Raw genomic sequence first — 25,058 nt, 5'->3', positions numbered from 1 at the left:
CCCAAACCAAATGTTCAAAAAGAGCGACAGTCTGCCTCCTACATGTACCAGAACTGGATCGGGGGGCCGCCCTTTCATGCCAACTTTGTCTCGGCGGGCTTCTTGCTCTGCTTGGATTTATTCCGGGACTGAGCCGATTTCCAAGTACCCTTGGATTGCTTGGGCTTTGCAGAGGGCTGCTGGCGTTGGGATTTTTCAGAACGAAAGGAACGAAAATTAGGACCTTGTCCTTTAGGCTTGGGCTTGTTCTTCTTATCTTGCAGTAAAAAGGCACCCTTGCCTCCAGTAACCGTGGAGATAATTGAGTCCAGACTTGGACCAAATCAAACCTTTCCCTTAAAAGGGAGGGAAAGAAGTCTGGACTTAGAAGTCATGCCCGCAGATCAGGACTTCAGCCAGAGTGCCCTACGGGCTTGAACAAAAAAGCCGGAAGTCTTAGCATTCAGGTGAATAATTTGCATATTAGCATCACAAATAAAAGAATTAGCCACCCTTAAGGCCTTAATTCTTTCCTGGATCACATCAAGGGGACCCTCCACCTTGATCAACTCAGACAAGGCATCGCACCAGTAGGTAGCCTGCTCCAGCAACCGCAGCAACAGTCGCTGCTGGTTGAAGCAAATATCCTGTATGCTGAAACATCTTTCTTAACAGATTCAGAAAAAATGGGATATAAAAAAGCGCAACCCTTAAAGATACCTCAAGCTGTACCAGAATAACAACTCTCCCTGATGGTTGTTTAAAAAGTGACACTATGGGGGGCGGAGCCAACTAGAGAAGAACCTAGACGCACAATTTAACAGCTCCCAAAGATCTTTTAGTTATGGCGATATAAAGTATGCATTTTTGCAAAATTTCCAACCTATGACTACTTCTGGGGTGGGCAGCCATAGCAGAGACTGACTTGAGGAAAATTTACACGCTTGATCTGATATTTATTGGAGCTACAGGCACTCGCGGCGACCACAAGGTCACAACGGCTGTCAACCTCTCAGACGCAATTCCATGCAGGAGGTTCGTGTGACTATACAGCTAATCATGAAGGATTTTTATTCACAGCTATGGGTGCTGCTTGGCAACTTTGAAGAAAAGGCGCAGCTTACCCTTGCTCACCCAAAATCTACAGTTGACACTGAGCTCACTAGAGCAGTCACGGAGAGGGAGGAAATGGCAGTTACAACAGCCCCTACAGCAGTTGCAGACACCACCGATATAGCGAGCTGCAAGCTAAAGCCTACCAGGGTGAGTGTTCTACCCCCTATAACGCCACAAGCTGTAACACTACTTGCTACTAATCCTCTTTTGAAGAATCCAGCTGTAATAACCCTCTACACGCATGAAGCGGTGGCTGATCCGCTTCACCAGTTTATGCCGGCTCACTCTCTCACTACCCCACACGCAGATCCTGTATTAGCACTGATCTATTCTACAATGCAGGAGAGAGAGAAGAGTGGCGCACCTTCGCACCGCCAGTAACTTTATTTGCATGGTACCTCAATCCAGCATGGGGATACGGACTATGGACAATTAGCGCTGCTACATCTGCGGCCCTGTCGGACCTCTGCTTTGGATCCTGCCCTTTGAGGGATGTCAGTAGGGGGACATACTTATGGGGACACACCAGAGCTGGTGTGGGCTAATTGCCAACACAGACACGGTCTATTCAGGAGAACTGCAATATTGCCTTAGGTTCCGGTTTTTCCATATGTTTATGCCTTGGACTTATCTCGCTTGCCATATTATGTCATGTTGCCCCCAGAACAGTTATAGCCCAGTATCTTGATGGATTGGGCAAGTACTGCTTCATGTCCCTAGCTTTAACCTTTTATTTGCATGTTTAAAGTTACAGTTCTTCTGTGTTTGTTTTCAAGGCCAAGTTCATTGTGTCATTTGGTGTATGGCTAAGTGAATTCCTTACTGTACTAGCTTTTTTAAAGTACGACGATCTGTTCGTCTCACTAACATATACGGGGATGCTTATGTATTTGCTGAACACTAGAGGTATTACAATGGAGGCTATATATTGTACTTAACTGCCTATTAGAACACTATATATGCTCCTACAGTTGTAGTTAGTTAAGTGTGAGATTTCTGCTTAAAACTATTAATGACCTAGGATGTCACATATTCCACTGTGATAGCCAACTGTCTACTGCACCTTTAATTTATAGAGGTCCTAGCTTCTATGTTTCACTGCCTTAAAGTATAGCTATAACTTGTTAAACTTGTAGATGATGTTCCCCTCAGTGCAAATAATTATTTGTTTGGATAAGCCCGGTCTTACTGTTCACACATCATATGGCATGAGGGTCATTTCATATCTCAGTAGTTCTATGTAAATGCCTTCTTATTAATATTTATTGCAGTTGTCATACTAACTGTACGTTTTCAGTGTGCTGGGCTCAATCACCATGGGTTATATTTACATATAGACAATGAGAGCAAGTTTTTATAATGTATGTATTCCAGGGCACCCCTCTCAGTTCTAGGCTCTGACTGTTTGTAGTACTCTCTTAAACAGCCAGTTGATGTTTACTTTCAGTTTTTACTGTGGTTGTATGTATGTTTATTCATTTACACTCTCAGACTCAGACTTCTCACATTTTAGTCACACACTTTGTGGGATAAATAGCATTATTACATAGCGATATCTTTATTTCACTCCCAAGTTTGCTTGGCTAAGGCTGGACATTTGCCCCTACATGTACCCTCGAATCTTAAGGAGATCTCTACTGTAGTAGATACTTCTAGTGTTATGATGCAGCCTTTAATTTGGACACTCTTCTGCTGGCGGCCGGAGCAGTGGGTGCCTATTTCTTACAGGTGTATGGCTTTATAGAAGAATTTTAGTTTTAACCACATATTGCCATTAATACTTGTTTAACCGCTGCATAACCAGGGCTACTATATATGACTGGCACATCTACCCATTCCATACTTGATAACCTGACAGACATTGAAGTCTCCCATTCATATAATCAGGCTTGGCTTGTCCCCCTAAGGGCTTATTATATCCCTTTATTATGGATAGTCTTCCCTACCTTATTTTGGTACATATCCCTGAAACACAATTCATCCTAGCCCATTTTAAGTGTCCCCAGGTTCTTATTATAAATGAAGTCATACATCTTTATTACTATTTGCTCTTACTAATTATTTTAATAACGTAGAGTTTATTTTATCATATCTCCCATACTTAAATGCCCACCTCCCCCCCACCCCATAATAATATACCTCCTAATTTAGGAGATTTAACTACACGACTTATCTTGTCTATGTCGTACCCTGCTTACTCCTATTTACTTATTTTACCATGCTAGTTCTACCAGTTCTACCACACTATTTATTCCATTTGTTAAGTTATATCTGGTACCATAATTATCTATTTCATAAATCCCATTAGATGCATCGCAACTATACTCTCTTATTCAACCCTACTTTTCATAACTCACCATCCATAGAAAAAAGAGGTTTGAATTGCTCATAACTGCTTGTTCTTCATCCTAGATGTCTGTATACATTTAACATTGTAACGTATTTGATATTTTTCACAATGACTACTTATTTATACTGTTCTTCAGTTTCATTTTGTGTTTTGCTTTTTTGAAACCTTGTTAAAAGAAAATATATAAAAAAAAAAAGTGACACTATGATAAAGAGCAAATATACCTGGATCAGCGCTACTATAGCCAGAGGGATCTATCAACAAAACCAGTAAATAGACCAATAAAGACTATTGTCTAAAGATTAACATGAACAATTTATTAAAAAAACAAATAAAAATAAAAATATTATACACAATCTCTAATTCCTTCATAAAAAACACACAATGACACTAGTAAAATTGTAGTATATACATAAATATTCTATAAAAATAGCGTGAATATTCTATAATATTCTACCTGATCCAGGTATTTTTGCTCTTTATCTTTCTTAACAGAGTTTCTATCTTCTTATCCATGGGCTCTTTAAACAACGAACTATCCTAAAGCGGGATAGTAGTGCATTTAGCAAGCATGGAGATAGCGCCATCCACCTTGAGGATGGAACCCCACAGTTCCAATTGAGAGTCCGGGACCGGAAACAATTTCTTAAAGGAAGACGAAGGGGAAAAGGAAGAACCAATCCTTTCCCATTCATTCTTACTAATGTTAGCCATCTTTACAGGAACTGGAAAATATTGTGGTACAACACTGTCCTCGTAGACCTTATCTTATTTTGGAATCAAAGGTTCCTCAGGCAATTTGGGCTCTGGAACCTCTAATGTAGCCAAAACTTCCTTCAACAGAAAGCGTAAATACTCAACCCTAAATCTAAAATCTGGTTCCTCCAAAACTGTAGGTTTAGAGGCAGCAGATTCTGACCCAGAAAGAGTGCCCTCTGAAGTATCAGAGGCGCCTTCATCATCAGATAATCTTGTATCAGATAAATCCAATAAAACTAGTTGATGACCCCTGGGAAGGATAGCAATATTTGACCTTTTGCTTGCGCTTAGCAAGGCGAGGTAAAGCACTAAAGGCTGCAGACACTGCCATTTGCAACTAAACTAGTTGATGACCCCTGGGAAGGATAGCAATATTTGACCTTTCGCTTGCGCTTAGCAAGGCGAGGTAAAGCACTAAAAGCTGCAGACACTGCCATTTGCAACTGCTCAGTAAAGTCTGGTGGTAAAAGGCTGCCTGCAGATGGAGGATTAGGAGTGCTACGGAAGCTGCATGTGTATTAGAAGATGACTGTAAGGTGCGCACCTCACGGGATGGAGACTCCTCAGTGGTGGACGGCTCAGTGGTATCAAACATATTAACCTTCTTTGACATGATTACTTTATCAAGGCATGTGGAACATAGTTGAGCGGGCGGGTATACCACGGCCTCCTCACAATATAGACAGGTATTAGACTTTGGTAAAGAGGGAGTACCCTCTAACGCATCAGAATCCTCCATAGCTTTCGCTTACAAAGCACACTATTGAGTAATAAGAAAAAACTGCACCTTTATACCCCCAATAGCTGGGGCACTCACCACACCACCTCCTATGACCCAGGCCAAACAGAGAAACCAATTCTTCTCCGGTAAACCGCATGGTCAGGAAAAGAGGAAATAAGTTTGACCACACCCGGTCACGTGGTGTGCAATGCAGGACTGCCCCTGCTATAATAGCAAAAAAGTGCGCCAAACCTTTCAGGCTGCACAGCTTCCAAAACAAAAGTCAAAAACCCTGTATGTTCCAACATCTGCTTGATCCTCATCTCACACATGTCGCAGCATATTCAAATAAACTTATGAGATTAATCCTCACTGTTCAATAATCCCCCTCTGGAGATATTAACCCATGATTCCATACAGATAAAAGGAGCCACACTTTGACCCTGTCTTTTTGCGTTATTATATGTGTAAAAAAAAAATCAACGATCTTACTGGAATCTAGCTGTGGAACAGAAACACAGCCTCTCACGTTTGACAGTGTTGTAGCATCGTTCCTGACATGGACTTGAATGATGGAAGGAAGCAGTGAAACTCGTCAACACTGATTGCTTAGGATCTGTTAATCTGAGTCTGGATGCGTTCGCAGAAAGACTCTCCCTGCATCTCCAGACCCTAACTTTACTCAATGCTTTCACTGAGAGGATGACAAGACTACTTAAAACTCCAGTCCCATTTTGAAGGGTAGATACTCTCTGAATCTTCTGACACTTCTCTGTCAACCTCCTGTGAAGAAAGGCAAAGAATGACTGGGATATGAGGGAATTAGGGGGGGGGGGGGCTATTTAAGCCTTTGGCTGGGGTGTCTTTGCCTCCTTCTGGTGGCCAGGTTCAGAATTTCCCAACAGTAAGGAAGAATGCTGTGGACTCTCCTCATATTAAGAAGGAAATAGATGTAGGAGAGGTAAAAAGATTGAACCAAACAATATGGGCTGAGGTAATACAGCCTGAGAAACAAATACAAGTTGTGATGGTGGTTAATGTGTCCAAACAAACATTGAACATAGAGGAAATTGAGGTCCTATTTCTGTGGCTGGGATTATATATTCTATTCATCTTAATGTTTTAAGCTATAATAGATATTAACAGATTTGTACATACTTTAACTTTGAAAAGGTTTCACAAACAGAGATATTATATACTGATAAATATATATATGTACAGTCATGGCCAAAAATATTGGCATCCCTGCATTTCTGCCAGATAATGCACCACTTTGCCAAATGTTAAGGTATTCTCATGTTTATTTCTTCTGTTTGTATTGGTATGCCCCATAAAAGTGGAGAAAAAAAGCCAAATCTGACATATTCCTTGCAAAACTCCAAAAATGGACTGGATAAAAGTATTGGCACCTTTTCACAATTGTAAGAAATAATTGCATTCCAAGTTTGTGATGCTCCTGTAATTTGTAATTAAACTAACCTGTATCAATTAACAGGTGCTGACAATATAGAAATCACACTGAGCATGGAGGAGAGAAAGAGCAGCAAATAATTGTCTGAGGATTTGAGAACAAAAATTGTGGAAAAGCATGGGCAATCTCAAGGTTACAATTCCATCTCCAGGTATCTTATTGTTCCTGTGTCCCCTGTGTATAACATTGTCAAGAAGTTTACAGCCCATGGCACTGTAGCTAATCTCCCTGAACGTAGACGAAAGAGAAAAGTTGATCAAAGATTGTAACGAAGGATTGTTTGAATGGTGAATAAAGAACCTTGATCAACTTCCAGATACATTTAAGCTGACCTTCAGGCACAGGGTTCAAATGTGGCAGCTTGCACTATATGTCACCATCTGAATGAAAAGGGACGCTATGGTAGGAGACCCAGGAGGATCTCACTGCTGACACAGAAACATAAAAAAGCCAGATTTTGCCAAAACTTACCTTAGGATGCCAAAATCCTTTTGGGAGAATGTGCTGTGAACAAACAAAACATAATTACAGCTTTTTGGTAAAGCCCATCATTCTACTGATTTCAGAAAAAGAAATGAGACTTTTAACCCCTTAACGACCAAGGACGTGCAGGGTACGTCCTCAAAAAAAAGGCAGTTAATGCCTGAGGACGTACCCTGCACGTCCTCGGTGTGGAAAGCAGCTGGAAGCGATCCTGCTCGCTTCCAGCTGCTTTCCGGTTATTGCAGTGATGCCTCGATATGGAGGCATCCTGCAATAACCTTTCACGGCCATCCGATGCAGAGAGAGCCACTCTGTGGCCCTCTCTGCACCGGACATTGATGGCCGGTATCGTTGGTGGGTGGGAGCCGGTGTGGGAGGTGGGTGGCGGCCATCGATGGCCCTGGTCATGTGGAGGGGGGCGGGATCGTGGGCGGGTAAGCCCGGGGGGGGCGCGCGGGCGCGCGCACGTGCACGAGAGGGCGGGGGCGGGCGCGTGCACGGGGAGGGAGCGGGTGGGAACCTCTACACTACGGAAAAAATGTGTCAAAAGTAAATAATAAATGTGTCAAAAGTAAATACTAATAAAAAAGCCCTTAGGTGTGATGTAGGTGGGGGGGGGGGGTGATTGAGCTACACTAGAGAAAACATTTTTAAACAAAAATAAACATTTGATTGTTCAAAATGGGTACTGGCAGACAGCTGCCAGTACCCAAGATGGCCCCCAATAAGGCTGAGAGGGAGGCTTAGAGAGCTGTTTTGGGGGGGATCAGGGAGGTTGGGGGTTAAGGGGGGGATCCTAAACACAGCATATGTAAATATGCTTTTTTTTTTTTTCTTAAAAAAAAAAACAACTTTTATTTTAGTACTGGCAGACTTTCTGCCAGTACTTAAGATGGCGGGGACAATTGTGGGGTGGGGGAGAGAAGGGAGCTGTTTGGGAGGGATCAGGGGGTGGGATGTGTCAGGTGGGAGGCTGATCTCTACACTAAAGCTAAAATTAACCCTGCAAGCTCCCTACAAACTACCTAATTAACCCCTTCACTGCTAGCCATAATACACGTGTGATGCGCAGCAGCATTTAGCGACTTTCTAATTACCATAAAGCAACGCCAAAGTCATATATGTCTGCTATTTCTGAACAAAGGGCATCCCAGAGAAGCATTTACAACCATTTGTGCCATAATTGCACAAGCTGTTTGTAAATAATTTCAGTGAGAAACCTAAAATTGTGAAAAAATTAACGTTTTTTTTTACTTTGATCGCATTTGGCGGTGAAATGGTGGCATGAAATATACCAAAATGGGCCTAGATCAATACTTGGGGTTGTCTACTACACTACACTAAAGCTAAAATTAACCCTAGAAGCTCCCTACATGCTCCCTAATTAACCCCTTCAATGCTGGGCATAATACACGTATTGTGCGCAGTGGCATTTAGCAGCCTTCTAATTACCAAAAAGCAAAGCCAAAGCCATATATGTCTGCTATTTCTGAACAAAGGGGATCCCAGAGAAGCATTTACAACCATTTATTCTATAATTGCATAAGTTGTTTGTAAATAATTTCAGTGAGAAACCTAAAGTTTGTGAAAAAATTTGTGAAAAAGTGAACAATTTTTTTTATTTGATCGCATTTGGCGGTGAAATAGTGGCATGAAATATACCAAAATGGGCCTAGATCAATACTTTGGGATGTCTTCTAAAAAAAAATATATACATGTCAATAGATATTCAGGGATTCCTGAAAGATATTAGTGTCCCAATGTAACTAGCGCTAATTTTGAAAAAAAGTGGTTTGGAAATAGCAAAGTGCTACTTGTATTTATGGCCCTATAACTTGCAAAAAAAGCAAAGAAGATGTAAACATTGGGTATTTCTAAACTCAGGACAAAATTTAGAAACTATTTAGCATGGGTGTTTATTGGTGGTTGTAGATGTGTAACAGATTTTGGGGGTCAAAGTTAGAAAAAGTGTGTTTTTTTCCATTTTTCCTTCATATTTTATAATGTTTTTTATAGTAAATTATAAGATATGATGAAAATAATGGTATCTTTTGAAAGTCCATTTAATGGCGAGAAAAACGGTATATAATATGTGTGGGTACAGTAAATGAGTAAGAGGAAAATTACAGCTAAACACAAACACCGCAAAAATGTAAAAATAGCCTTGGTCCCAAACGGACAGAAAATGGAAAAGTGCTGCGGTCATTAAGGGGTTAAAGAAAATAATACAGTCCCTACAGTCAAACATGGTGGAGGTTCACTGATGTTTTGGGGTTGCTTTGCTGCTTCAGGCTGTTTGCATAGCATTATGAAATCTGAAGACTACCAAAGAATTCTGTGGTGCAATGTAGGGCCCAGTGTCAGAAAGTTGGGTCTCGGTCAGAGGACATGGGTTTTTCAGCAGGAAAATGACCCAAAGCACACATCAAAAAGCACCCAAAAATGGTTTAAGACAAAGCTCTGGAGAGTACTGAACTGGCAAGCAATGAGTCCAGATTTCAATCCCATAGAGCACTTGTGGAGACATCTCAAAACAGCAGTTGGGAAAAGGAACCCTTCCAATATGAGAGACCTGGAGCAGTTGGCGAAAGGAGAGTGGTCCAAAATTCATGTCGAGAGGTGTAAGAAACTCATTGATGGTTACAGGAAGTGATAGATGTCAGTTATTTTTTCCAAGGGGCATGCTACCAAATATTAAATTGAGGGTGCCAATAATTTTGTCCAGTCCATCTTTGGAGTTTTGCATGGAATATGTCAGATTTGGCTTTTTTCTATCCACTTTTTTTGTGTCATACCAATACAAACAAAAGAAATAAACATAAGAATGCCTAAATAATTGCAACAATTTTGTGGGTGAGATGGTGCATTATCTGACGGAAATGCAGGAGTTCCAATATTTTTTTGGCCAAGACTATATATATATATATATATATATATATATATGCTGATATTACTGTAACCACAATGTATATGTTTGATGAAGCTAAGGATTATTTAGCTTTTTTTGATCTAGAGATACATGCTACATGCCTTGCAAGATCCAAGATTATTATACATGGTGACTTTAGGTCTAAATCTATTTTCTATCCGACAAAATCCAATATACCTGTATTAGATATGTTTCAGAGAAGAATAGAACAATCTCTGTTAAAAGAGATAGAAAGTCAGAGGAATGATATAACAAGATTACATTTTAGAAATAATGTGGTACATAAGGGCGGACAAGGCAGGCAGCATAGTTGTCATGGGTAAACAGGATTATTTATCAGAGGCTATTAGATAATTATTCACGAGTCAGTCTCTTTTCTTCTCCCTAGAAATCCTACCGACATATATCAGAGAGTTTGGTATAATCTCATGGATGATGGAAGACAGTTTTTCTTTTAACAATTCTAGCTTATACTGTATATGTGGATACAAATACTTCCTGTCTTTCATCATATATTGAAAATACATAATTGATTGATATTAAGGGGCTGAATTATCAATGTCTGGCGGACATGATACGCTGTAGCATATGATGTTCGCCCGACAACGCTGAATGCCGACAGCATACGCTGTTGGCATTTAGCATTGCACAAGCGCCATTAGCAGGGGGTGTCAATCAACTCAATTTGAGCTAAATTTGCCCCCTCCTACACCAACCTGTATATGGGTGGGTGGGAGCTGTCACTTCTCTTTGGAGATTCTAATCCTTTTTTAGGAGAAATAGTTGTACTACAAATGTTTTATTGACAATTTAATATTTATTTGAACAGGGAACAAGGAAAAAAATGGATATGTGGAATATCTTGATTTCAATACATGTTGCTTGAAGTTCACATATTCTTTTCAATGGAATAGAATATTTTATCTGGATGTAACATTTATTGGAAATGAAAAGGAACACCGGGTAAGTACATTTTATCATAATTACAGCTAATTCCTTATTGCATGAAAACAGTCATCCAAAATACACAGGCTAGATCAAAGGAGAATTTATTAGATTGGAACAAAGTAGAACAGTTTGAAAAAGGGAGTATAGCCTTAAAGGGACAGTAAACATAAAAAATAATTTGAGATATTTAACCCCCAAACGTAGGCAGGCACTTCAAATTCAATGCTTAATCTTCAATTTATTCAATACATGGCAGTAGTACCATGATAGCCATGTTTCAGGAATCTTGCCCCTTCCTCGGGATCAATGAAAATGCATGCTAACATTTCTCCTTAAATAGCACTAAACCCCACCCTTTATTAATATCATTGGAATCACACACCATATATTGTAACTAAAGAAATTGACATAAATGTCCTAATACAGATCTCTCAGGTAAACACAATCTCTAATGAAATTAAATTAAAATAACAGCAAAAGAAAACATTATGTTACATTTTCAGATTCAAAACATCATTTCATAAAATGCATCACAAAAATACAAAATCTTAAATAAAACCAGATAAATTATAATCTTTATTAAGTCCATGAGGATACAATGTACCTAACGTATGTTTCATGGGAATTACTTCTTTACTGCTAGGAGGAGACAAAGATTCCAAAACCCCAAGAGCTCTATATAAACCCTCCCACCTCACACATACCTCAGTCTTTACTTTGCCCCCCTTGGAGGTGGTTAAAGAATTAAGATGTGCAGTGTTCTTCATAGAGAGGGGTATTCAATCTATGTAAGGCCCGGTTCCCCTCAGAGTAAAGTGGTTGTCAGAGGGATGTACTTGAAGTATGGTCTTTGATTCTATGGTTTTGCCTCATGGGAAATCCTTCACAGGTCCTTTGTAAATTCTTTCATAGGGATTCATCTTCTGCCTCCCTTTACAGATTGACAATATACTCCTATCTCCATTACCTCTGCTTATATGTTTCAGTACTGGTTTGGCTGTCTACTACTGTGTTAGTGGACAAGTGTCTATAGGTAAGTATAATTTTTTATACATTTATTAGACACTCATATGGCTTTACTGTTGGGTGCTTTATGTTATTATTATTATTATTATTATTATCAGGTATTTGTAGAGCGCCAACAGATTCTTCAGCGATGTTGATATACGTTTGTCAAAATTTGGGTTATTTTTAGCATTATTTATGTTTTTGCTATTTTGGAACAGCAAACATGTGTCCCAAAATTTTCCTTAGAAACTGAGTCTTCTGTACACATTTCTACCAATATTAAGTATGTTTATTGTAAATCAACTGAAGTATCTTCTTCAGCTCATTTATGTGACTTGTGCTTAGATTTGTTATCACATTCTGATCAATCTAATGTTTCTCAGGGTTGCAATGCACCTACTGTCTGTTCTTTACAGGGTGATGATGAAGAAGTTTATTTTTATGGTGATTTCACAGGCACTAGCTGCTTTGCCTCCTTCTAGCAAACATAAAAGGTCAGTTCAAGTGTTGCCTTCTACTAGCAATGAGTGTCCCGATTCTGGGTACACTGCTGTATCTACGGATGGTGAGATTTCCTCTGATGATGAGGATTCCTTACCTGATATTTAGCCTAATAATACCTCTTTATTTAACATTGAATATATTTGTTCTCTTTAAAAATAGGTTTTCAATACTTTAGAAGTTGAAAACCCTAAACCTACTGATATTAAATTTAGTCTATTCCTGATGCTGTTTCTTATTTAATTTCTAAGGAATGGTCTAAACAAGGTATGTCTTTTATTCCTTCTGCAAGGTTTAAAAAGTTATACCCTTTACCATCTGTTAATCTGGAGTTATGGGAAACCATTCCTAAGGTAGATGGGGCTATTTCTACTTTGGCTAAATGTACTACTATTCCTTTGGAAGACAGTCCCCTTTTAAAGACCCTCTTGATAGAGAATAAGAATATTTTCGAAGGTATTTTTTAGGTTCTGGCTATATTATTAGACCTGCTATATCTATTGCTGATGTATCTCAGCTGCTTCCTATTGGTTAGATAGTGTTGCTCAGCAGTATTCTTCTGATACTCATACCTCTAATTTATTGAATTTGTGATTTCTAAAGGAAAGAAACTTTTTGGATCTGATTTAGATTGTATTAATTATACTGCTACTGGTGGTAAGGGTGATTTTCTTCCTCAGGACAAAAAGTCCCCCCCCAAAATGTAAGGCTCCCAGTCATTTTTGTTCCTTACATCAGAACAAAGAACAGAAATCTGACTCCTCTCAGAAACAAGGTAATTCCAATGCAGTCTGGAGAGCCACTATCATCTATCCCAGTTACCAAGTGTGCATGAAGGTTTGGCTGTCTACTACTGTGTTAGTGGACAAGTGTCTATAGCTAAGTATAATATTTTATACATTTATTATCCCAGGGGAATCTACCCTTTGTTCAGCAAGGTCAGTTTATGTCCACAATAGATTTAAAGGATGCTTACCTTGCTTTTCTGGAAAGGCATTATCAGTTTGCTGCTTTCCATTTTGTCTAGCTACAGCTCCAAGGATATTTACCAAGATTTTGGGTGCCCTTTTGTTTGTAATCAGAACTCAAGGTATTGTAGTGTTTCTTTACCTGGACAATATCTTGGTTCAAGCTCAGTCTTTTCCTTTAGTAGAATCTCATTCCAAATAACTGTGCTCAAGATACGAAACAACCCTAAGAAAAGGGTGGGGTCTCATGGACTCTAATTGCCATGAAAGAAAGGCATGAATCGGGTAAGTATAAATTATGTTTTCTTTCATAGAGGTGGTAAGAGTCCACGATCCCTTACTCATGGGAACAAATACCCAAGCTGTGAAAATCCACAAGTAATAACATAAAGGGGGGGATTTAAAGAAAAATATTTTTTACTGAGAAAATAAATCCACAACTCCACAAAAGTTTTTTTTTTTTATAGAATTCACTTAAAAAACAGATGCAGGTTTCAAGCACAGACAACTGCCTGTAGGACCTTTCTACCAAAGGCTGCGTCAGATGAAGTTAAAACATCAAAATGGTAAAATTTTGTGAAAGTATTCAAATAAGACAAAGTAGCTGCTTGCAAATCTCATCAAATGTAACTTCATTCTTGAAGGTCCAAGAAGTGGCATCAAGCTTCAGCAGCTCTCTCTTAGCAAACTCGATGTTGAGAATCATAACATCAAAAAAACATTTATTTAAAATTTTCTGGTAACGTTGACAGAACTCAGGGATATCAGAAAAAAAGGAGGTTGTAATCTTAAACGCATTTCTTGAGGGATTCTCGTAACCCTATGTTATATGGCAAGAGTTAAAGAATGTAATTGAATACTTAGTTGACGTTTTAATACGTTTTCCAAAATCTCTGCCAGATAAATCCTTATCAGAGGCAGTTAAAGGGAATGTAAATTTTGATGCTAAAGTGCCCGGTTTTTAAAAAGTCGATTAAAAACAGGGGCACTTTAATTCATCAAAATTTACATTTCATTCGTGTTGTGAAAAAAATACTTACCTTTTAATCTTGACAGCCGCTCCAGATTTGCTACAGTCCATCGCAAAGCCTCTTCCTGGGTCTAAAATGAGGAATCCGGCTTCCTCCAATCATGGCGTTGAATCAGACACTGATTCCCCCAGGGAGGAAGCTGTGATTAGAGGATGACCGATCCATCACTTGTGACGTCAGAAATGGCTTGTGATGACCGGGGGAAGCTGGAGCAGCTGTCAAGTTTAAAAGGTAAGTATTTTTTCACAACACAAGTGAAATGTAAATTTTGATGAATTAAAGTGCTACTGTTTTTAATCAAATTTTTAAAAAACAGGCACTTTGTCATCAAAATTTACATTCACTATAAGAAATCCCTCAGGCCCAATGCAAAAGTGGCTATACTAGCAGCATCTTCTTCTGAATAAGAAAAGACACCTGAGGCAGGAATACTACTTTTATCTGCCATTTCCAAGTAAATATTTTAAGAGGGACCTCACCTCACGAAGACCCTATGTTTGTCAAAATGTCCAAATAATAGATGCAGGGAGTTCAACCTCCAAAGCAGGGTGCCACAATCCTGACCCAGTCCAATGTAATAGCAAAAACACAGGCAGGCACTCCAAATTCAATGCTTAATCTTCAATTTATTAAATACATGGAAGTAGTATCTTAATAGCAATGTTTCAGGGCTCCTGCCCCTTCCTCGGCCTCAATGAAAAGGGCAAGCTAATTCATCCTTAAATATCACTAAACCACACCCCTTATTAACATCATTGGCATTCCTCACACCATATTTACCCAAACATAAAGGTAACTAGAGAAATTGGCTTGCACCCGATCGCCCCATTGAACTAAATGTAGCACGCTCCCATGCTGAGTAATGCAGCCTACAGCTTTACCCAGCATGGGAGCGTGCTACATTTAGTTCAATGCTGCTTTCAGGGGGGGCTGTGGTTACACAGCATACCCATGAGGCACATTAAAAAAAAACTCATATTGTTAGAGACAGGAAGGCAGGCAATTAAGACATTTGAAGTTCTAAAACATGAATTTAATCTCCCAAACTTGTGCCTAGATTTAGAGTTTTGTCGGTAAAGACCCGCGGTGCTAACAAGCTTTTTTTTTCCAGCGCACCCTTAAGACAACGCTGGTATTACGAGTTGCCTGAATGGCTGCGTTAGCCTCAGAAAAGGGAGCGTTGAGCATAATTTAGCTCCACTTCAACCCTCAATACCAGCGTTGGTTACGGTAGCGGTAAGCTGGAAAAACGTGCTCGTTCACGATATCCCCATAGGAAACAATAGGGCTGAGCTGGCTGAAAAAACCTAACACCTGCAAAAAAGCAGTGTTCAGCTCCAAATGCAGCCCCATTGTTTCCTATGGGGAAACAGTTTCTAAGTCTACACCTAACACCCTAACATGAACCCCGAGTCTAAACACCCCTAACCTTACACTTATTAACCCCTAATCTGCCGGCCCCGCTATCGCTGACACCTACATTATATTATTAACCCCTAATCTACTGACCGGACATCGCTGCCACTATAATAAATGTATTAACCCCTAAACCTCCGCACTCCCGCCTCGCAAACACTATAATAAATTGTATTAACCCCTAATCTGCCCTCCCTAACATCACCTACAATTATTAACCCCTAATCTCCTGTCCCCAACGTCGCCGCTACTATACTAAAGTTATTAACCCCTAAACCTAAGTCTAACCCTAACACCCCCCCCTAAGTTAAATATAATTGAAATAAACCGAAATAAATTTACTATCATTAAATAAATTATTCCTATTTAAAACTAAATACTTACCTATAAAATAAACCCTAATATAGCTACAATATAACTAATAGTTACATTGTAGCTATTTTAGGATTTATATTTATTTTACAGACAACTTTGTATTTATTTTAACTAGGTACAATAGCTATTAAATAGTTATTAACTATTTAATAGCTACCTAGTTAAAATAATTACAAAATTACCTGTATAATAAATCCTAACCTAAGTTACAAATACACCTAACACTACACTATCAATAAATTAATTAAATAAATTACCTACAATTATCTAAACTAAAATACAATTAAATAAACTAAACTATAATACAAACCCCCCCCCCCCACTAAAATACAGAAAATAAAAAAATTACAAGTTTAAACTAATTATACCTAATCTAAGCCCCCTAATAAAATAAAAAAGCCCCCCAAAATAATAAAATGCCCTACCCTATACTAAATTACAAATGTAATCAGCTCTTTTACCAGCCCTTAAAAGTGCTTTTTGCAGGGCATTGCCCCAAAGTAATCAGCTCTTTTACCTGTAAATAAAAATACAATACCCCCCCAACATTACAACCCACCACCCACACAACCCTACTCTAAAACCCACCTGATCCCCCCTTAAATAAACCTAACACTAACCCTCTGAAGATCTCCCTACCTTGAGTCGTCTTCACTCAGCCGAGCCGAATTCTTCATCCAAGCGGGGCAGAAGAGGTCCTCCATCCGGTTGAAGTCTTCATCCAAGCGGGGCAGAAGAAGTCTTCCATCCAATTGAAGTCTTCATCCAAGCGAAATCTATCTTCATCCATCTGGCGCGGAGCGGCAGCATCCTGAAGACCTCCGACGCGGAACATCCATCCTGGCCGACGACTTCCCGACGAATGACGGTTCCTTTAAATGACGTCATCCAAGATGGCGTCCCTCGAATTCTGATTGGCTGATAGGATTCTATCAGCCAATTGGAATTAAGGTAGGAAAAATGCGATCTGTTCCGATCAGCCAATAGAATGCGAGGTGAAGCCGATTGGCTGATTGGATCAGCCAATTGGATTGAACTTCAATCTGATTGGCTGATTGAATCAGCCAATCAGATTTTTCCTACCTTAATTCCGATTGGCTGATAGAATCCTATCAGCCAATCGGAATTCAAGGGATGCCATCTTGGATGACGTCATTTAAAGGAACCGTCATTCCTCGGGAAGTCGTCGGCCAGGATGGATGTTCCGCGTCGGATGGATGAAGATAGAAGATTCCGCTTGGATGAAGACTTCAATCGGATGGAAGACCTCTTCTGCCCCACTTGGATGAAGACTTCAACCGGATGGAGGACCTCTTCTGCCCCGCTTAGATGAAGAATTCAGCTCAGCTGAGTGAAGACGACTCAAGGTAGGGAGATCTTCAGGGGGTTAGTTTTAGGTTTTTTTAAGGGGGGATTGGGTGGGTTTTAGAGTAGGGGTATGAATGTGGGCTGTAATGTTGGGGGGGTATTGTATTTTTATTTACAGGTAAAAGAGCTGATTACTTTGGGGCAATTCCCCCGCAAAAAGCCCTTTTAAGGGCTGGTAAAAGAGCTGATTACTTTGTAATTTAGGATAGGGTAGGGAATTTTATTATTTTGGGGGCTTAGATTAGGTGTAATTAGTTTAAACTTCTTGTAATTTTTTTTTTATTTTCTGTAATTTAGTGTGTTTTTTTTCTATTATAGTTTAGTTTATTTAATTGTATTTAAGTTTAGATAATTGTAGGTAATTTATTTAATTAATTTATTGATAGTGTAGTGTTAGGTGTATTTGTAACTTAGGGATTTATTTTACAGGTAATTTTGTAATTATTTTAACTAGGTAGCTATTAAATAGTTAATAACTTTAATAGCTATTGTACCTAGTTAAAATAAATACAAAGTTGCCTGTAATATAAATATAAATCCAAAAATAGCTACAATGTAACTATTAGTTATATTGTAGCTATATTAGGGTTTATTTTATAGGTATTTAGTTTTAAATAGGATTAATTTATTTAATGATAGTAAATGTATTTCGTTTAATTTAAATTATATTTAACTTAGGGAGGTGTTAAGGTTAGACTTAGGTTTAGGGGTTAATAACTTTATTATAGTAGCGGCGACGTTGGGGGCAGGAGATTAGGGATTAATAATTGTAGGTAGGTGGCGGCGGCGATGTTAGGGAGGGCAGATTAGGAGTTAATAAAATTTATTATAGTGTTTGTGAGGCGGGAGTGCGGCGGTTTAGGGGTTAATACATTTATTATAGCGGCGGCGATGTCCGGTCGGCAGATTAGGGGTTAATAAGTGTAGGTAGGTGGCGGCGACGTTGGGGGGGCAGATTAGGGGTTAATAAATATAATATAGGTGTCGGCGATGTTAGGGGCAGCAGATTAGGGGTTCATAGGGATAATGTAGGTGGCGGCGATGTCCGGTCGGAAGATTAGGGGTTAAAAAAATTATATTATAGGGTTTGCGATTTGGGGGGGGGGGCCTCGGTTTAGGGGTTCATAGGTAGTTTATGGGTGTTAGTGTACTTTGTAGCACAGTAGTTAAGAGCTTTATGTTCCGGCGTTAGCCCGTAAAGCTCTTAACTACTGACTTTTTTTTGCGGTTGGAGTCTTGTCGGTAGAGGCTGTACCGCTCACTTCTTCCAAGACTCGTAATACCAGCATTAGGCAAATCCCATAGAAAAGATAGGATACGCAATTGACGTAAGGGGATTTGCGGTAGCCTCGAGTCGCGGAAAGAAAGTGAGCGGTAGACCCTTTCCTGCCATACTCTAAATACCAGCGGGCATTAAAAATACTTTTTTGCATACTTACAAGTTAGACACTATATCTTTAGTTTGGTCATGGACTGCGGTTGGGGGTGGCGGTGGGGTGGGATCGAGGAATGGATCTCCTTGGCAAAAAGTGGAATATTATCTATATCTATGGGATATCAAATTATTGTTGCCCAGAAAGACGAAATAAATCTGAGAGAAATAACCCAACAGTGGAGTACTTTAATGTCAGGAAATATAAATATTGAACGTGTTCAAAAGTCTCTCAAATTGGTTTCTCAGACCACACTATCTACTACATGGACTGATTCGCACATAAAATTACTATATAGAACATATTATACACCAGAAAGAGGAGCCAGATGGGGAAATATGCTTTTAAATGCTTGCCCGAAATATTCGTATCCAAGGGTCAACTTGACACATATGATCTGGGATTGCCCCAAAGTTCGTCAGATGTGGTATAAGATAATTTTTTGGGCACTTAATACCCTTAATCTCCCCCTCTTATGGTTATTTTTGAATATATCTGTGATGTAACAGCCATGATTGCATATTTGTTTTATTATGATTAACCTTATATATATATATATATTTTTTTTTTTTTGTTTCCTTTTTCTCCGTGTTGTAATTAATCTTATATGTCATATGAAAATATTACATGTTGGTATTGTTACATATCAAACTTCAATAAAAAACTCATAAGAGGCTGGCGGGGAACGTAAGGTAAGTATACCTTTGGAGGGATAAATCTATCAAATCTCTTTAGTTTTTGCAGGTGTCACTAGTATATTATTATATTTTTATGGTTACTGTCCCTTTAATACAAGATCTTAGGGACAGAGTTTATAATAATAAGGTCATAACAAGAGCATTTAATGCAGTCAGAAATATAGGGCCTGATGATCAACAACTCGCTTGCATGGAGAGTAATCACCCAAAATCTTTTGGGGCATTTTTGAGCATTATATTATAATATAGCCGTCTATCCTTCACATCCAGCACCTTGCATAGCGAGATAAACAGCTCATATGGTATAATTTGCCTTTTTAAAATAATTTCAGGGATCTTGCAGTACTGACGAGACATCTTAGATCATGTTGCCAGAATGGAGAGCTTTATATCATTGGGCTCATAGAAGAAAGTACTACAAAAAGATTAAACATCTAATGTTAGACATGGCAGTAATCAATATGATTAAAATTGTAAAGGAAATTTTACCTATAGTTTTGGCAGATGACAATAGATTTGTTCCTAGACGTAACAAAACCTTGGGCAATAGACATCTAAGTTGGTTACTTGGCAACCCCTGATGATCATTTCAGCCTCCTTTGGGCCTCACCAGTGAGGTGCAGCCATTGGGCAAGGAATCCACATCTGGTTTCCATCACCACCCTTAGGGAGACTTTCCCCAATCTGTTCCTAGGTGGTAACTCGCCATAGAACATGGTACTGAGCTGTTGTTCATTCCTGTTAGAACGCCCCTCTTTCTGTATATCTTTGGTATAAAAACCAGTCTTGACAAATACTTCAGTATGAAGCCAAAATATTGACTTCATGTTTTAATTCAATGTGATAAATAAAGAAAGAAACTTGTGAGTGCCTTTATATAGAAATCCAGATTTTTGTTTAGTACACCTAACGAAAAAATTTTTAAATACATTTTGGGAGTACTGCCAATGAAACCAAATAATTACAGAAAACAGGGGGTATTGGCACACATCCACTTGCAAATAAACAAAACTCTATTAAGTAAGATGTGCTAAATCAAACAGTGGATTTTTATTTTTTTTTAAAAAAAGAACCTCACTCAAGCTCTGGTGTGCTCATCACAATGTATTGGAGTTGTATATAAAAGACAGGGAGTCTCATTCTATTATAAAGAGAAATTCTAAAGGCAAAGTATTGTAGTGTTAGGAACAGTCAACATTGGGACACCTTGTATGTTGGTGACTGGCTAAGCAGAATATGGCCATATTGTGTGACTAAGATCTCAGTTGTAATATAAAAGCATAGCTGAATTTTGACGGCAACTTTTTGCAGCATTCAAAAATGTGTTTGTTTATTTGCAAGTGGAAGTGCACCAATAGCCCTGTTTTGTGTGTTTGTATAATGTATATAGGTGGGAGAGAGAAATTGAGCCACACACATGCCAAAAAATCCACATCCTAGTAGCCATTCTAGCCAAAAAGGCATTTTGCCTAAATAAAAAGCCTACTTCCCAAATAGCCACACCAACCAAATTCACCCATTCCACAATACTAAATTCCATAGAAACCACTTCAAGTGAACTTTCAAGTGAAAAAAAAGAGTTTTGTGCAAAAGCCCACTTTTTGCACAGAACGCCCACTTCCCAAGTGGTCACATCAAACAAACTCCCCTATTCTATGGGTGAGGGGCAAAAAGGTCACAAAGCTGACACAAAATCATATATTAGTGGCCGTTCCACTCAAAAACAGTATTAGCCACACCAAAGTCACCTGTTCCACAAGGCTAGGTGGGAGAGAGAAAGTGAACAACACACATGCTACAAAATCCACATTCAAGTGGCCGTTTCTGGTGTGGAGGATTTGTGAATTTGTTTGATGTAGCTACTTGGAACTTTTTTGTGCAAATTGCTTTTTTGACCAGAACAGCCACTTTGATGTGGATTTTTAGAAGTTATGTGGCTCATTGCCCTGTGGAATAGATGAATTTGGTTGGTGTTCTGGGCCTTTTTGGACAAAAGGCTTTTTGGACCAGAACGGTCAGTGATGGATTCAGTGGCAGGTGTATGGTTTGTTGTCTCATGCATATGTATGTATATGTGTGCGTGCGTGTGTATATATATTCTATTCCTGTAGGTGTTTTCGTAAATGTATGTTTCCCTTCAGGCCAATGGTTGCTACGGCAACGACGCTAGGCACTTTTGGGAGGTCTCCTTTGAATGACACAATCAGTATGTGGCTTGATTCACACCTCACAGTGATACTCTGATTGTGCCTTACGCCGTTGCAGGTAGGATTACTATAGTCTCAGAACTGCTAGAGAAGCGTTATAGTAAGTGATGCCATAGTTGAATTACATGTCTTTAATATAAGAAAGGTGGATGTTTTGCATAGGCTAGTTCTTTGGGCTGATTATACTTGTAATATGCACTGTACTGGTGTTGAAGTTTACATAACACATATTGTACTTTACTGAAGTTTATGTTCACTAGCTGCAACCATATTATTATGATTCATATATATGGTTCATCACAGTGATGTATTTGTACTTTAAAAATTTCAGATTGTTTATGTTTTGGAAAGTGTTGTATCTGAATAAGTTTCTGCTTTGTTTATTGAGGATCACTATGGTTACTTTTTTGGCGACATTTCTCACTGGGGGGTGGGGTTTACACTGTTTGAATTGCCATTTGAGATGTGTGTTTGTTTGTCTGAGGAATGGGTGTGTGTCCCCAAAACATCACGCTTTAAAGATTAAATCCACTTATTAAAAGACCAGTGAGTGCCTCCTTTTGTCCTTATATATGTGTATATATATATATATATATATATATATATATATATATATATATATATATATATATATATATAAATATATATATATATATCAATAATTGTTGGCTTCCTTTGTCTATCTATCTATCTATCTATCTATCTATCTATCTATCTATCTATCTATCTATCTATCTATCTATCTAACTCTGGTGTCTCATGCTTTCTATCATTTGTTCTCTTTACTATTGTGTTAGACAAATATCACTTGTCCACAGAGGGACTATGATGGAGGTGGAACTTATGATATAAAAGCATGTATGTGATTTTGAATGCTAAGGTCTATCTATGATAAAGGTAATAGCCAAAATACTCCAGAATGTTTTGTTTTTTAAATATTTTTTCTATGCATCCTGGCACAAAATAAAAGCATTGCCTTTATCCAAGCTCCACTTTAATATAGATTTCTTGCACAAGTCTACAGGCCCACTATAAAGTTTTTTATAGTGGGCCTGCAATTGTTTTTATGCAATTGTTTTTATGGCCAAAATCTACTAGCCACTTGCCTTAGGGAAACTGATCCAGACTTGTTACTGGATTAGTACTGTCATTCTCCATTGATTAAGGATAGTCTACAACCAAATTATTTTAAAAGATATTTACCCATTCCCCAGTTTTACATAACCAACACGGTTATATTAATATACTTTTTACCTCTATGATTACATTGTATCTAAGTCTCTGCAGACTGCCCCCTTATCTAATTTCTTTTGATGGACTTGCATTTAGCCAATTACTGCTGACTCTTAAAATAACTCAACAGGAGTGAGCACTATGTTATCTATATGGCACACATGAATTAGCACTGTCTAGCTGTAAACATGCGCTGAGATAACACAAGACCTTCAAGTATTTTACCAAAATTTATCTGATGGGCCTACAACTTAGTAAACATGAAAGACATCCTTCAGATCTCAGCACGAGCACTTCAAAAATCTTGTTATGCCTTATGGGTTGTGAAATGACCTTTACTACATTCTAGAAAATGTTAAATATGTTCAGAGACATTCATGAAACTTGCATCTTGATATTCTTTGGTGACATTCTCATATTTTACCAGACTCTAAAGGAACATGAATGACATGTCAACAAGGTTCTTAATTGCCTCTTAGAACATCTACAGTTTGTGCACAGTAGATCAAATACCATAGACTTTCTGGTTGTTCTATCTCCTGGGAAGACTGAATGGATCTAAAAGTGGTGCAAGCTATTTTTAAACTGGCCAGTACAGGAGACTAAGACAAATTTATAGTGGTTTATGAAATAACTTCTTGCTACTATTACTCAGTTGACCAGTAAATAAGACTCCTGCTGAACACCACCAGCTCAAGAAACATTTGAAAGCCTTAATCCATTCTTCTTAAGTAAGTGTCAAAGAGAGCAATGGGGATACTTTTTTCAGTATAGAGAAAATAAAAATAAATGCATCATAAAGCATTCTTCTTTGAGATACCTTATTCATTGTGAAAGAATTCACATTGTGGGTGATAAAGCTGTTTGTTGACTACCAGGAATAAGTGGCTGTATGAAATTTGTTGGAGAAAACAGCTCACCTAGGCCTAGATTTAGAGTTGGGCGGTAGCCGTCAAAACCAGCGTTAGAGGCTCCTAACGCTGTTTTTTACCGCCCTCTGGTATTTGGAGTCAGTCTTTAAAGGGTCTAACGCTCACTTTTCAGCCGCGACTTTTCCATACCGCAGATCCCCTTACGTTAATTGCGTATCCTATCTTTTCAATGGGATCTTTCTAACGCCGGTATTTAGAGTCGTGGCTGAAGTGAGCGTTAGAAATCTAACGACAAAACTCCAGCCGCAGAAAAAAGTCAGTAGTTAAGAGCTTTCTGGGCTAACGCCGGTTTATAAAGCTCTTAACTACTGTGCTCTAAAGTACACTAACACCCATAAACTACCTATGTACCCCTAAACCGAGGTCCCCCCACATCGCCGCCACTCGATTACATTTTTTTAACCCCTAATCTGCCGACCGCCACCTACGTTATCCTTATGTACCCCTAATCTGCTGCCCCTAACACCGCCGACCCCTATATTATATTTATTAACCCCTAACCTGCCCCCCACAACGTCGCCGCCAGCTACCTACAATAATTAACCCCTAATCTGCCGACCGCCACCTACGTTATCCTTATGTACCCCTAATCTGCTGCCCCTAACACCGCCGACCCCTATATTATATTTATTAGCCCCTAATCTGCCCCCCTCAACGTCGCCTCCACCTGCCTACACTTATTAACCCCTAATCTGCCGAGCGGATCTCACCGCTACTATAATAAAGTTATTAACCCCTAATCCGCCTCACTCCCGCCTCAATAACCCTATAATAAATAGTATTAACCCCTAATCTGCCCTCCCTAACATCGCCGACACCTAACTTCAATTATTAACCCCTAATCTGCCGACCGAATCTCGCCGCTACTGTAATAAATGGATTAACCCCTAAAGCTAAGTCTAACCCTAACCCTAACACCCCCCTAAATTAAATATAATTTAAATCTAACGAAATAAATTAACTCTTATTAAATAAATTATTCCTATTTAAAGCTAAATACTTACCTGTAAAATAAACCCTAATATAGCTACAATATAAATTATAATTATATTATAGCTATTTTAGGATTTATATTTATTTTACAGGTAACTTTGTATTTATTTTAACCAGGTACAATAGCTATTAAATAGTT

Source organism: Bombina bombina, chromosome 2 (genome assembly GCF_027579735.1).
Source record: "Bombina bombina isolate aBomBom1 chromosome 2, aBomBom1.pri, whole genome shotgun sequence".
Taxonomy (NCBI): domain Eukaryota; kingdom Metazoa; phylum Chordata; class Amphibia; order Anura; family Bombinatoridae; genus Bombina; species Bombina bombina.
Note: the sequence above shows the minus strand (reverse complement) of the source record.